Below are 15,210 nucleotides of genomic sequence, written 5' to 3' on the forward strand. Positions count from 1 at the left end.
GATGGCAAAAAGAACATATGGGAGTAGCTGGTCCCAATTTTGTCCTCCTACATCGATCACTCGTCTTAGCATCCTTTTCAGCGTCTGGTTTAACCTTTCCACCAGGCCGTCAGTCTGTGGATGGTACACAGATGTGCGAAGCTGCTTGATCTGCAGCAGCCGGCAGATGTCAGACATCAGTCTGGACATGAATGGGGTGCCTTGATCCGTTAAAATTTCCTTTGGTAAGCCCACACGACTAAAGAGTAACACCAGCTCTTTTGCTATATTTTTTGATGTTGCTTTTCGTAGTGGGAGCGCTTCAGGGTAGCGCGTGGCATAATCTACAATGACCAAGATAAACTCATGTCCTTTTGTTGACTTCGGCAGCGGGCTGACTAGATCCATCCCTATACGCTCGAATGGCACGCTGATGATCGGAAGTGGGATTAGAGGGGCGGGGGCCGGCTTCTGGGGGGCCGTTTTCTGGCATTCCGGGCAGCGCTGGCAGAAATTCCTTACCTCAGCGTCGTGACCGGGCCAGTGGAATCTGTATAAATCTATTGGTTCTCCCCTTCTAACCGTGTGGTAGTATAATAATCTGTTTTTTATTAAAAAGTAAGATGCCGGTCGTCCTCTTCCTGTAGTCTCCATTTCCCCCTATATTTCCTGTGTTTGGCTCCAGCAGCACTTGAGACGCGTGAAGTTGTGCAAAGTTGCCGTCTCTCTGTATCTGCTGAGACAGGGGGAGAAGGAGGTTAGTAAGAGGGTTTGGCTTACCTTCTGCCTCGGCATCCGCTTCGTCCTATGCGGTTTGCACGAGCCATGCTGGTCTGGCAGTCTTTACTTTCGGTTTTGTTTTACCTTTTCTTTCCTTTTCCCCAGGGATGTGTCCGGGCCAGTTTCTACCTAGGAGGAGAGGAACAGGTAGATTAGACATGATTCCCGCAACAGCGGAGTGTTTCCCTGTCTGATCCTCCACGATGAGACGGGCTGCCGGAACTTCCCATTGGTCACTGTGTACACAGGTAATTGGAAGCGGCTCACAAGGTTGTGCACCAGCTCATCTTGTGGAGTTTTAGGATGTGATGCTCTTTGAAAAGGTTCACGTTGCGTGGGTGGTATGTAGCGCGTCGGGCTGTTTTCGGAAGAGCGTTTCCTGTCTGGCCCTAGTGAGAGTTTGGCTAGTGTGCATTCGAGGGCCTCCGTCATTTCTCGTAGGGAGGATGGAGCTCGCATGCCTACCGCTTTTCTCTCCTCCCTTGGTAAAGCGCGCATGATCTTGTCCATGACCATTCGCTCGGTGACTTCTTTAGCTGTTAGCATTTCTGGCTGTAGCCACCGGGTGGCGACCTTGGATAAGCGATCTAGCTGGGTTTGAGGCGGTTTTTGAGGGTCATACATCCAGCAAGAAATTCCAAAGCCGCCTGTGTGCTTGATAATCTGCAGCGGGCTAGGATTTCTGTTTTTAGTACGTCATAATCCTCTACCTCATCGGGGGAGAGAGCGAAATAGGCTCGTTGAGCCTCTCCAGTAAGAAATGGGGCCAGGATGGCGATCCAGTCCCGTTTTGGCCAGCCCTCCAGTATAAGTTTTAGAAGCAGGTGCTGGGCTTCTTTTCGTGGGTCAGGGAGGGGTATATCACGTCCTCCGCGCTGTTGTATGCGTGTGAGCTCTGCAGTAGCGGTCTGAAGGCCCTGTGTGAGCTGTTGCAGGATGTTCTGCTGCTGAATGCTGGTTTCCAGCAGGTGTCCGAGATAATGTTCTGGAGGGTGTCGTGCCCCCTGGTCCGTATTTTGTGCCCGCATTCTCCACCAATGTAAAGCCTTTCAATAGTGGGCACTCGGTCACGGACACACGGAGACTCAGATGCGGTGAAATATGTGGACAGGCCGCCGTGGTCGCTGTGTAGGGGTGTCGTGACGAGGTGGCAGGTGCATGATAGCGGCGGCGCTGGCTCGTTTGCGTTCTCGAATGATGGCCCTCATGGACGTCAGAGTCTGAAAAAGAGAGACATGAGTTATTAGCTCTATTCCTCCTCCCCACTGGCATGCGCTGCCGGGCCTCCTTTCTCTGGGGCGGTCGACAGGTGGAGGGTAGGTTCTTCCCTGTTGCCACTGCTGGGGTATCGCTGCGCCCCGCCCCTTTTTGGAACACCGAGTGGTTTGTAGTTTGCGGGTGGCTTTTCTTTAGTGAGCGAGGAAGCTTTCTCTCTCCATGTGCACTGGCTGTAAGCCCGTCGCCACACTAGTTACATATATAAATGTATATAAATTAATTATATAGTGAGGCTACAAAGAGCAGAGGTAAGGAATGTGCAGGACTTTAAGTACTTAGGGTCAGTGGTTCAGAGCAACGGAGAATGTGGAAAGGAGGTGGAGGAGGCGAGTAGAGGCAGGTTGAAATGGGTAAAGAAAAGTGCTTGGTCTGTTGTGTGATTAGAGTATCAGTGAGAATTAAAGGCAGGTGTACAAGACCGTGGTGAGACCAGCGATGCGCTATGACCTAGAGACAGTGGCACTGAGGAAAAGACAGGAGGCAGAGTTGGAGGTAGCAGAGCTGAAGATGTTGAGGAGTTTTTGGGAGTGACAAGGATGGATAGGATCAAGGAGTCCATCAGAGGGACAACCCACGTTAGACATAAAGTCGGAGAGGCCAGATTGAGGTGGTTTGGACATGTTCAGAGGAGAGATTGTGAATATATCGGTAGAAGGATGCTGAGGATTGAACTGCCAGGCAGGAGGTCTAGAGGAAGACCAAAGAGGAGATTTATGGATGTAGTAAGAGAGGACATGAAGTTAGTCGGTTTGAGCGACGAATATGCAGAGGATGGAGTTCAATTCGCTGTGGCGACCCCTGAAAGGGAACAGCCAAAAGACAAAGTAGAAGAAAAAGAAGAAAGATGCAAGTTCTTACATAGATAAAGTTTTGCAAACAAAAATCTAAAAATTGTTATGGAATTATTTGTAAAGGAATTATTTGATTAATTATATCTTATTAACATTTTTAATTTAGATGAACTGGGTGCCTCTCCACCCATACTAAAGCTTGGCTCCGTTGTGTCAATTTAACAATGTAATGCCTGTCCTCTCATCGTCTGTAAGTTTTATTTTCAAAATAATTTAACTTTATGAAGTAAAGCAAGTTAATTTCCCTGCAATAAACTCGTAGCACTGCAGCCTAATTTTTTAAAATGTTTTAACAGACCATGATCATGTATATGCTGTCTAAGCGCACCAGTGTGTCTTCACTAATGTGTAAACTTACAGTACTGTACTGGGATTCACATAACTCGTATGCTAAAACAAAATATGAGAAGCATGTATAATACAGCGTGTACAGTTGTTTTAATTACACACCCATACACACCCACCTACAGCAGCAATATGTCGTCATACTCGACAGAATAAAAAGCTTCAGTGTGGCTTTAGAAGAATGAAGCAACAGTTAAAAAGAAAACTGGATGAAAAGAACAAGTGACGTAAATGTACGAGTGAGACGATCAGACATGGAAGGTGGACAAAAGAGTCTCTTTCAGCTCACTGTTGTTTAGTGGTAAAGTAAAATGAGTAAAACAAGTCTGTATTCAACTTATTATGCATTCCACTCATATTTCACGCATACACATTTACTCTACTTTATCTTACTTGGCTCCCAGACAGCTGATTATACGAGGTGAATACTGTATGTTCACGTAACTCATGCAGGTCTGTGCGGTTCTCCAACATAAACTGTCACGAATATACACACGCTCACTTCTGTTCAAATTGCTAGATTTTTTCCGTAAGATTTGTGATGGATTGTGATGGAACAATAATCGAAGCTTGTCATGTTGGACAAATGCTGCCTGAGGCTGCACATGAAGGCTTTCACGAATGAGCACTAGATGGAGCTACAGTGTGTGAAAAGGCTTTTAACATGAATATTTAGCTTTTTCAATATGGTGTTAAATGTAAATGATCTCCAGTAGTGTTTTTTTGGGCAACATCCAAAAAAACAAGCTTCTAAGTTTTATTTCCAAACACTGATAAATATCAGTGTAAAGTGCACTATTTATATTTTTGTGTGTGTATATAAAATACACTAAGTGATTTGTCTGCTTTTTATTAAGAGTATTGTATGTATTATAAGAATTTTTAAATATGAATATTTAACATTTAATTAGCAGAGAAATAGAACAATTTTGCTTAAAATATTGCAATGCACACAACATTATGGGTGAGTTCCAAAGGGGACAAATTGTTGGTGCACAGAAAAACATGGGGGTGGATCAGTGATGTTTTGGGCTGCAATATCATGACATTCCCTAGGCCCAATACTTGTGCTAGATGGGTGTGTCACTGCCAAAGTCTACCGAACCATTCTGGAGGACCATGTGCACCCGATAGTTCAAACATTTTATCCTGAAGGCGGTGCTGTCATCAGGTCTAAATATTATTGGGCCACTTTGCGGTGTTTTAGAGGAGTAAGTCAGGAAACGTTTTCCTCCATCAGCATCACGTAGTGACCTTGCCACTATTCTGCAATAAAAATGTCTCAAAATCCCTCTTACCACTGTGCAGGACTTGTATCTGTCATTCCCAAGACGAATCGATGCTGTGTTGGCCACAAAAGGGGGACCTACACCATACTAATCAATTATTGTCTAAAATCAGGCGTTTCATTGTCCAACCCCTGTGTGTGTATGTATATTTGTACGTATGTATAGATGTATATTTATATATTTCTTTATATATATACAAATTGTCCCCCTTTTCCTTCTGTAATAGTAGCACTTGTGTTTAAATGGCATACAAACCAAAGTGGTGGCACAGCGTCTACTGTTGCCACCTCAAAGCTCCTGGATCCCCGGGTCATTCCTGTGCTCTGTATAGACTTTTGCATGTTTTACTTATGTCCACATGGGTTTCTCCAAGTTCTCCTGTTTCCTCCAACCTGCAAAAATAGACTGCTAATTGCATTGACTATGCTAAATTGCCCCTAGGTGTTTATTAACTCGTGTCGGTGTGTGTGTAAGAAGTGACCGATTGATATTGTTTGTGACTAAAAACAAATAACTGAACCAAAGTGCTACTCAAATGTTGTACAACTTGTCCTTGATCTTGCTTGCACTCCTGTATTTCAAATCCATTGTTTAAATTAGATTTTGCTTACCAATATTCTGACCAGGCACACACTTGCACTTGATGAGGTGAGACCTTGGTCATTTCTGTGACCCTGGCCTGCATTCATCTGAGCTCATGTTCCAGCTTATATGTCGCACTCCCTCACCTTAAATCGCCTGCCTTTAGATTCTGGCACATAGTGAGGCAGCGGTGGGAAAGCACCGTGTTGCTATTTGTGTGCTTTTGATTCCTCCCTGAAGAGTGTTGGAGCTAGCTGCCTCTCGTTTTTCTTTTGAGGGGGGGATGGGGGTGTGGTGGTGGCGTGGAGGGGGGGGGGGTCATGCATGTTCTGTCTACAATACGTGGCCCCTTTGCTCTCCTGTCACTTGGTCTTTGACTGACATTCGGCACAGTTGATCACTCCTGAAGGACTGCACGTTTCCTTGTTCGCACCTCATTTAAACCTGTTAATTGTTCCCCGATGAAGACTCCTCTGTAATTAACAGCGCAGGAACATACTGTAAGTTTAATGTTTTTATAGTATTTTTAGTCTTTCTTGAGACTACGCATACATTTCAGGCCAGTTTTGATAATGTCACAATATCGATATAAATATCTACAATGCCATATTGCTAGAACACACATTGATGAGAATTGTCAGGTATCAGTGCTTTTGTCAGCTTTTTTTCTTTCAGACCTCCTGTCTGTCTTTACTTACTTATTTATAGTTCCTATTTAAGCATACAGAACGTACTGATACTTGGTCCAAAAAGATATTGTTTCATCTGCCAATCAATCTAGCTATCTGTTCAATTAATGTACTACCTGCCTGCCTACCACTCATGGTTGCTTACTGTCTGTCAGTTTGCTCAAATTGTGTATTTTTAGGTGTTTCCATTCCCTGTCATGTTTGTGTGAGTGTGTAGATTTCCTTTAAGAGGTTAGATTAGACTATGAGTTTAGTTGCGGTAAATGAAATAGAATGTTACATCAGTGATGCAGAATCCTTAGTGACTCTTTTGTGAGTCATCGTAAATTTACTAATACAGCTGAATACTTTGCATGAAGTTTTACCCATAACATCTACGTAGATGAGTGTCTGGTTCTGTGTGTGTGTTTGGGTGTGGCAGATTAACTAGACCTCCAGCTCAACAGCTGTCCACTGAGCCCCACCTGCTTTATTCCTGTTTAGAACACAGAAGTTAAAATAGAACACACACACACACTCCCACACACTTAACACTACCACACACATTTTCATTTTAGAACCACTGCTTAGGGTAAAATGCAAATATGTAGTGCTTCTACCTGATTACAGTTAACCCAGACCTGACACCTGGTTGTGTAGTTAATAAGGGTCATGTGTAACGTTTGTAATTTTTGTCTGAACATGAGAGGAATTTAAGTCCAACTACAAGTGTGGAGCTCTGTGTTGTATAAATGCGAGGAAAAAAACAATGTGAATCCGAACATTCAACAGACTAAGAGACTCTTGTAAAATGAAAATTCAGAAACTATCGCTTGTACTAGTATGCTTTGGCTCAGTTAGCGTGTGCCCTAAATCAACATAGAGGTGTCGTTTTTGAGACTTTTGCCAAGTGACATCTCCATGAAAGCTATTCAGGTTTATCATTTAATTACTGTAACATGACAATAGCACAGAAAAATTTTCAGAATGCAAAGATAAAAGGAAAAATAAATTGAGTGCTAAAGCCATTTGATCGTTTTGCGATCTCAATAATTCATCTCAATTTTTTTTTATAGTTCCTCCTTTATAAAAGTATTTCAATTTTAATATCTGTCTATTATTTTGTCTGTTTTCTCTAGCAGGAAACCTAACAAATATGGTGGAAATTAAGGTCATTGGTCAAACCCCAGTGCACCAAGCTATTTTCAGTGTTTTTGTACTCTGTGTGAACATAGAAATTTTTAAGGATTACAATTAACAAAAAAATTTCCCTCATTTTAAAGTCATATAGAAGGTGACATACAGTAGGTGGCAAATAAAATTACATGTTTTTTATTATTTTTTTTTTAGGGTGGTGGTGGGGGGGGGGGGGGTAACTGTATGTAACCATCTCTCATTACCTTAAGAGATTTTATTCTCTCAAGGTGACTGCTATTACTAGAGATGCACTTAAATCACTACATGCCATCTTATTTATAACACATCATCGTGTGTCAGATTAGTGAAGCTACTGTCCTACAGACCAGTATTTTATCACATACCCCTTTTGCTGTTTCACTACAAACTGAATCTACCTCCAGGCCCTGTCGTTATACTTTTGCCCTCATTGTGACCTTACAATTTGACCTTTTATAAAAACCTGACTATTAGTTGAAGAAGGAACTTTTACACCATATCCATTTTACAGCACATATTCTATGATTATACACCAGCCTCTACTGTGTTGAGTTGCATTGGATGACCAGTGCTTTTGTTGGCACTGATTAATATACACAAACACACACATGCCTTATGTCGTCCTGTGGGTACATTGACATCAGTGACCCAAACAGGCCTCCAACTGGGGGAAAAAGAATGGACTGTTGAGTGAGGCAGCCACTCAGCAAACACCTCTCCTTATTGGGACAAGGGGTAGAGGTGTGTGTCAGTATGTGATAATTTTAGGGAAATGTGACCAGCGTTTTTTTTTTTTCTTTTTTTTCTTGACCTTGTCCTCATTTTACCCACACGAAGCCAATGAGAAGAATTTTCTGGATTAACTTGCACCAGTAACTGTTTATTTTATCAGAATTTCATTATACTCACACATGGGTTAGTGGTTACACTATAGCCATGCTGTCCTGAAAGCAGGATGATCATTGAGTGATGAAAAACATATGTTTACATATTTAGTAATAACTGACCATGACGTTTAATTAAAGCTATCTACAATGGATTAGAAACTAAAAAAAGACACACTGTAACCCAGTAAGATTCAGTATGTTTTAAGTGAGTAAACAGTCTGTAAAGATAGTCATTGTTATGGTTAAACATTTTTAGAGCATAATACTATTGTCCAAAAATATGCTCGGGTCATAATATTAAGTGACCATTTGGTGAAACAAGCTAAAACCTTTTTATGCAAGTCAATTTTCACCTCCTTGTACAGTATATGTAACAAAAAGATCAAGTCCCCTAATTTTTCTTCATTCTCAGAAAGTGTTTTTAAAAAATAACCTTTCTGTTCATTTCTGCCATTGTCAGTTTAGTCACCATAACATTAACATTAACAACCACAACACTTGCCCAATATTGAGTAGGACAAAATGTTCCACCAAAATAGCTCTGACCCATCAAGGCACGGATTCCCAAAGACCTCTGAAGGTGAGCTGTGCTATCTGGCAGCAAGACGTTAGCAGAAAATTCTTTAAGCCTGGTAAGTTGCGAGGTGGGGCCCCGGTGGAGTGGACTTTTATCTAGTACGTGCCACAGGTGCTCAACCAGATGTGGGGAATTTGGGGGGCTAGTCACCACTTTGAACCCATTTTGTAGATGCCCTGACTCAGTTGGCTAGCCATCACAGATTGGCTCTTGTCAGAGGTTTTCCCTGCGTCCAAAACTTCAACTTCAACACCTGATTGTTCACTTGCTACATTACATCAACTGTTGAGCATGGCAATATGCAGCTCTGCTTAGCCAAAATAGAAGGGTTGTTTCATTTGGTTATGGTTAGCGGTGTGAAGTTCTTTTGTGCATTTGATAGCCATCATTCATAATAATGCTTGTATGTGGGAGCCTCTTAGTGACGGGGAGGAATTGGACTCGAAAAAATTAGGAAGAAAATCTGGGAGAAATCAAAAAAGTTACGACTGTGCAATTTACAAAACTAGCAAAATACCAGGCCAAATGTTTTCGGTGCAGTCTATATTTTGTGTGTAGAGAAATGGAGTTGGCTGTGGTATGAATTTACAAGCCAAAGGAAGTTTTTTATTTTTTTTAAGGAGACTTGAAGCTGGGAACAACAAAATGAGAAAATAGAGTAAGGAACTTGAACTTCAGTAAAACTAAATTTACTCTAGGTTAAAACATAATGTTAATTGCTGTAAAGGGAAAATACAGTATGTTAATTGGTCTACATAAAGCCACGACCTTAATGTGTTACTTCCCATCGTTTTTACAGTATAATTGTACATAACCAGGGAGGACTCACTCTGTATAAAGTGACTAGACTAACATGAAACTGTGATGCAGTAATCAATTTAGCTATAGGCGCAAATCTTAAACCCTGGACTGGTAAACTCTAGCATGGAAACTTGATAATCAGTTGCTGTGTTGAGTTGTTTTTGTGCAGCAAAATCAACACATGGTTGTCAAGCAACGCTAATTTAGAATTTAGTCAAGTTAGCCTTTCATCTGTGGTCTCACAAAGCTGCCCATTCCAACTCCACAGACTTCCAGTGTAACCTCAACCCCCTGCACTGCTAACTTTGATGTTAGAAAGATCAGATAAACCACACTGTGATATGGAGCTAAGCTCCAAGTCCAGATTTCCACAAGCTCCGGTAAGAAAATCTCCCTCGTCAGCTCTCATCCTGGATGGTGGAATGCTCGCTCTCTGCTTGCTGGAGGGCCAGCACACAGTTGGAGGCTCCATCCTGTCCCTTTGCATAATTGTTAAACCAACACAGTGAAAAGTATAAAGTCCATCTAAAGGTTAGTAGTAAGTAAATTTCCCTTAGAGTTCCCCCTTTTTTAACCCATTTCCCTCTGGTCACACTTATTTTTTTTTTATTATCTTGCATCTTGTCTACGCTCTAAAGGATGATGTACTATATAGATAAAATGGGTTAAACCAGTGAGAGTAGTCCCAACTGAATTTAGTGCTGTCGAATGAATATGCAAATATAGTGATGTAATCCAACATATCAGCTTCTTGTATGTTTGTGGACTTAACTGTCATTCAGTTTAAAACTGATCACCTCTACCAGTCATTGTTTTACTTAAAACTGCTTGAGTACTTGAATACTAGCAATGACCTTAGACACATGATTGTTATACTGCAGTGTTGTAGCAGCCAACTGGTTGTTAATGGTGACGTAAGTTTGTGATCACCATCCTTTTATTTGCTATTTTATCTCATTTATTCCTTAGTCACTTTGTCTAGCTGTAATTGTTATCAACTTTAATAATAGACGTGTCCTTATTCAACAAGATAGAACATTGAAATGGGAGGTGAGTCAGAGGAAAGGAGGTACGAGGCAGAGGGTCAGTGTTTAAAGGTGTTGGACTGGTGATGAGAAGGTCAAAGCTTTAAACCACAACCTCACCCTGCCTCCACCGTTGGGCCCTTGAGTACGGCCCTCATGCCTCTCCTCCTCAGGTGTACTGTATAATGAGAGAAATTAATCATTCTGAATAAGAGTGTCTGCTAAGTTTGAAAATATGTGCAGATTTTTACTTCATTTATTAACAACTGCCTAAAAGTAGAAAATATAATGACTTGCTTAAGTCAAACTTGGGAGACACACATTTGGGTACATGCATTGGGTACTGCTTTGGACACACATGCTGCAAATATAAAGCAACAAAGTCTACCTTAATCTAAATGCAAAATAAAGGTAGTATCCACATTTGATGGTCAAGAAAGATTTAGCTGAGGATAAAATTGCTGTACCCGAATTGACCACTATACCACAGTACTGTATGTCTCGTGACCACAGCAGATTTTTTGTTTTTAATAAAAACTCACCAATCTTATACAAAGTGCAATTTTTGGTCAAGCCAAAGTTGGTAGTCTTTAACGTTGGTGATAACTCCAAAGGAGATGATTACACAGCCATTGTCATTGTTCTATTGTAGATGTAACCATGTACTGTGTATACACATTAATCTAAAACTGCTATAAACTAATTGATGAGTAGTGATGAGGGACTTGCACTGTTCCCACAGTATTCTCAACTACTAGACCCATCCCCATTTACAGAGTAAGCACAAATTAACACATTGTAAAGTTGATGGGCCAAAATTGAAGCTGAGCAGGCATTTTCTTTGTTCTTTTACCAGTTGGAACCTCAATTACAGTGTTATTTTATAGTTACAAATGTTTTATGCTATTTAGGTGGCCTCCAATTAGACCATGATCTCTGTTTCAAGTGAATCCTTGCATTTGCATGTTATAAGGCTAAGCACCAATTTAAACTTCATAATGTATACAACTGTTTGGGGAACATTTTCCATAAGCTTAGTTTATGGCTTTAACCTGTGCTGGTCCAAAGATTCAATCCAAAGATTTATTAAGGGTTACACAGTTGTGATAATGACTGAAAATATAAAGGAAAATACTGACGACTGTAATCCACCGTATCTGCATTTGTCAAATGTTTACTACTGTAGTTTAACAGCTTCAACTACAGTGTCTGAGTAGCCATGTGCTAACACTACCTGCAAATTTACATTAGCATCGAGTTACCTTAGTATGTAAACACTTTTCCAGCTCAATCAATGACCTAAATCTCCTACAAACTTATAAATATCCCATCGAGTTGCTATCCAGGTCCCTTTCCGGGTCTTGCAATGAAAACACAAGTAAAAGTGTGGCATTTGCATTGCAATGTCCTATTTACAGCGTTTTTGGTTTACCAACTTGTCTAAAACTATTGCTGAAATCGATCATATGACAAACCACTGTTGGAAGGACTACTGAGGAAATGTACTGATGGGATCTGGTAGTGATCTAAAATTACATGATTACGTTACTGATTGCATCTTTAATCATTTGGATTGCTTAAGGAGTGTAATGTTATCTGATTACTTTTGGAATATTTCTGATCTATCTTGTTTATTTTTTTTTAAATTGCACTACATTGCAGAATCATCTAGTAATTTTTTTTTTCTAATTAAGTGTTGGCAAATACCATTTTATGTGAACAAGTACTGTTTAGGTAAACGTTTTCACATAAAGTAAACAGAGATAAAGATTTATATTCAGGACTTTAGCTTATCAAAAAATAAATATAGCAGTGTTAAAAAAAAAAAAAAAAAAAAAAAAAGCCATTGCACAGCATGAGATTTTTGTTAGAGAGCATAATTTAGTTTCTCTAGGGGGAGCCAGACTGAAATCTGAGTAAAACCCCGACTCTACAACAAGCACTTTAGGTGTAGACTGGAGTAAAAAGATTCATGTTTTTTTCGTGAGATGTGTATTAAAACAGACATTTTAAACCATAATATAGTATAAGTCTATCTGTCTGCAAAAAAATATGAAGAAGATGGGGTGGGGGGTGGGGACTTTCTGGCTATAGTTTAATAGCCAGAAAGTATAAAAACATGACACCAGTCATGGTCAGCTTTGTACAGATACTCAACTAAAGATATAAATATTCTCAAATACTGAGCCAGCCACTCCAGATAATAAAGAAAAAAATTTTTAGAAATAAAGGCATGAATGATTCGGTTTAATCCCAGTAATCTCTGACCAGATATCATAAATCTTTAAAAGTACTAAAGAATAATTGATTCATTAAAATGTGCCTTATGCAATGTGGATTAATAGAAATGTAAAAATGGCTTTATTTTTATTACAAATTAAAATTATAGTAATAAGTCTAGCCCACCTCACATGTAACGTTTGTGATCGATGCATGGGTAATTTGTTTATTGATGCCTTTACCAGAACACTGATTTTAGAAGGTGCTTCAGATGTTGCAATTGCTTTTTTTTTTTTTTTTTTTTTTAAGACTGGGTTTAAACATGACATGTTTTCTTTTACTTGTAGTGAAGGTAAATGAGGCATAATTAAATAATTCAGAATAATACATTGGTAATCTGAATGCACACAGTTTTAGACATCTTCTATTTGATTGTCATCAGCATATGTAGTCTAGGTTGCATGCAACTGATCACCTTTGGCTAAACCCGTGCCTTTATCCCTCCTAAGCGATGTGCTTGAGTTTTCTGTATCCATTTCAGTTGGATGTCATTTAAAGATTAACTCCCCCGTGAAGTATCAAATAGGCAACATTAGGCCAAGCTGAAAATCTGTACCCTTGTGAGCACCCATGGGCACTTGCTTGCATGTGCAATCAACCGTTAACAATGCGTTTTACATAATGGGATGAGCTCATCATGTGTATGCTATGTTTCTCTTAAGGAACATACTCGTACAGGACTATCTTATAGCGTTTATTATGTCTAATGAGAAGTTTAGCCTTTACCACGGAGGACTAAACCACTAAGTAGGCTCTAATTGTAGCCTGACATCATATTGTGAGTCGTAGGTTTTAGTCACAACCTCATACTGTACCATCTCAAGTGCTGATTATTCAGGCATTAGCTCACATTGTGGAATGTCTTTGATCTTGTTAGATCGTGTTCTGTAATGGTTGCTGAAAGGGTGCTCTCAATCTCTTATACAACCATCACATCTTGCCGTATTACAGTGTTACAGCTATAATTGATGTGCTCATGTGAATCTGAATGACCATGTTAATTTGTGCTAGGCTTCAGTTCTGAGTTCCCGTTCAGTTTCTGCGGGAACTTTGTCTGGATGAGTGTGTGTCTGAATGATAAGTGTTGCAGTGGAAACATTGCAGTCAGGATAATGTGCCAAAAATAGTCTAGACCAAATGCCATTCTGCATGTACTCCAGTGCCTGACCTCTCACCAGCAGTGTTGTAACCCTTTTACTCGCCATATCTCACTACCCACTTTTTCTCTTGCAGAGTCCTTTTCTTTCTTCTTTGATCTTTGAGATTGCAGCTGGGTCTCATTTTACCTCCTCTGTCCTCTCTCCATGTTTATTATTTTAATTTATCTTTTTTCATTATTATTATCTCCTTCACCCCCTACTTTCTGAACCACAGAATTTGTACACCATTCAGTTTTGTTTTTCATCTTCTTTTGTCAAGCTTTATCCATACTTTCGTTTGATTCCTTTCCCTTAAAGGGTAGGGCTTCATTCTGACTGTGCTTGAGCCTCCTCCATAGACATGTTTAACACAAGTTTAGCAAAGTTACAGTATTCTCATCCTCTGTCTTGGGAATAGATTATGTGTCATAAATAAAAATACAGATATAAATAGGTGGCACACTTTCAAAAAGGTTCTCAGGTCATCGGGGACTAGAGCTGTGCACCTGGACTGAGATGCTGCAGAAAACACTTTGATGCATACCCAGGTGGTCAGTTACGATTACAATCAAGTTTAAATTTATTCTGCGTTTTCTGAAATCAAGAGAGGGTCAAAATGATATGAACAGAGTCAGCTTCAGTGGCTTTTCATCTTCAGTAGATGTTTTGGTAGCCATTAACAAGCTCCTGGCAAAGAACCAACTTTTAAGCACAGTCCACTGTTGGGTCATTGTGTTCAGTGTTATACAGGTTTTAACCTAGCTGATAATTTTGGAGTTTTCATGATGAATTTTGAGCTGGTACTGGTACTTCATTCACTTTGTGAACTAAACCAGTTCCACTGGCAGCAAGACAGCCCCAAAGCTGTACTGATTGACTTGCCGTTTTAAAGATGTAAAGCTTTTAACCAATCATAGATAAGATTTCAATTCTCATAATACAGATGTAAATTTTTTTTTTTTAGAAAAGATAGAAAGCCTAATCTAACCTTACAGTTTTGAAAAAATACTTTTTATGTTTCCATCAGACTAAATGCTTCACAGCGGGCAGAACCACTTCACACATGTTCAGAAAGAACATTTATATTCTTTCTGATTATAAACTTGTCGGATAAGCATCCATGTAAACAGTTAGGCTAAAAACTCTCATCGGACTGATCTTAATCAGATTATAGAAATATTGTCCATGTAAACATAGCTAGTTATTCAGTGTGAAGAACCAGACAGAAGCAGGAGGATATGCCTGTGATTTTCAGTTTCGAAATAACACTTTATACAGTTTTCTTAATTCAAGAGACAGAAAAATTGCGAAGAACATTTGTCACTTTATACTACGCAATAAAATGTGGATAAAATACCTAACAATAGTTGGCTTAGGACGTGAAGTCTGTAAATCAAGGAGTGAAGAAGCAGAAATGCATTAGGGACATACAGCAGGTCTAATAGAGTAAACGTTTCATCACCATATAGTGTGGTGTCAGTGCTGAAACCGATATATTAAATGGGTGTGTGATATGGAGGTATAGAGTACTGAGTCATGGTACGGACACTTGC

The 15,210-nt window shown here is 39.9% G+C and overlaps 1 protein-coding gene across 1 annotated transcript in view; it reads left to right on the forward strand.

The window, feature by feature from the left end:
- Window positions 1-15,210, forward strand: part of svila (supervillin a) — a 78,088-nt gene that overhangs the window by 12,279 nt on the left and 50,599 nt on the right. The window lies entirely within an intron of this gene.

Source organism: Clarias gariepinus, chromosome 14, assembly GCF_024256425.1.
Source record: "Clarias gariepinus isolate MV-2021 ecotype Netherlands chromosome 14, CGAR_prim_01v2, whole genome shotgun sequence".
In the NCBI taxonomy this organism is placed as follows: domain Eukaryota; kingdom Metazoa; phylum Chordata; class Actinopteri; order Siluriformes; family Clariidae; genus Clarias; species Clarias gariepinus.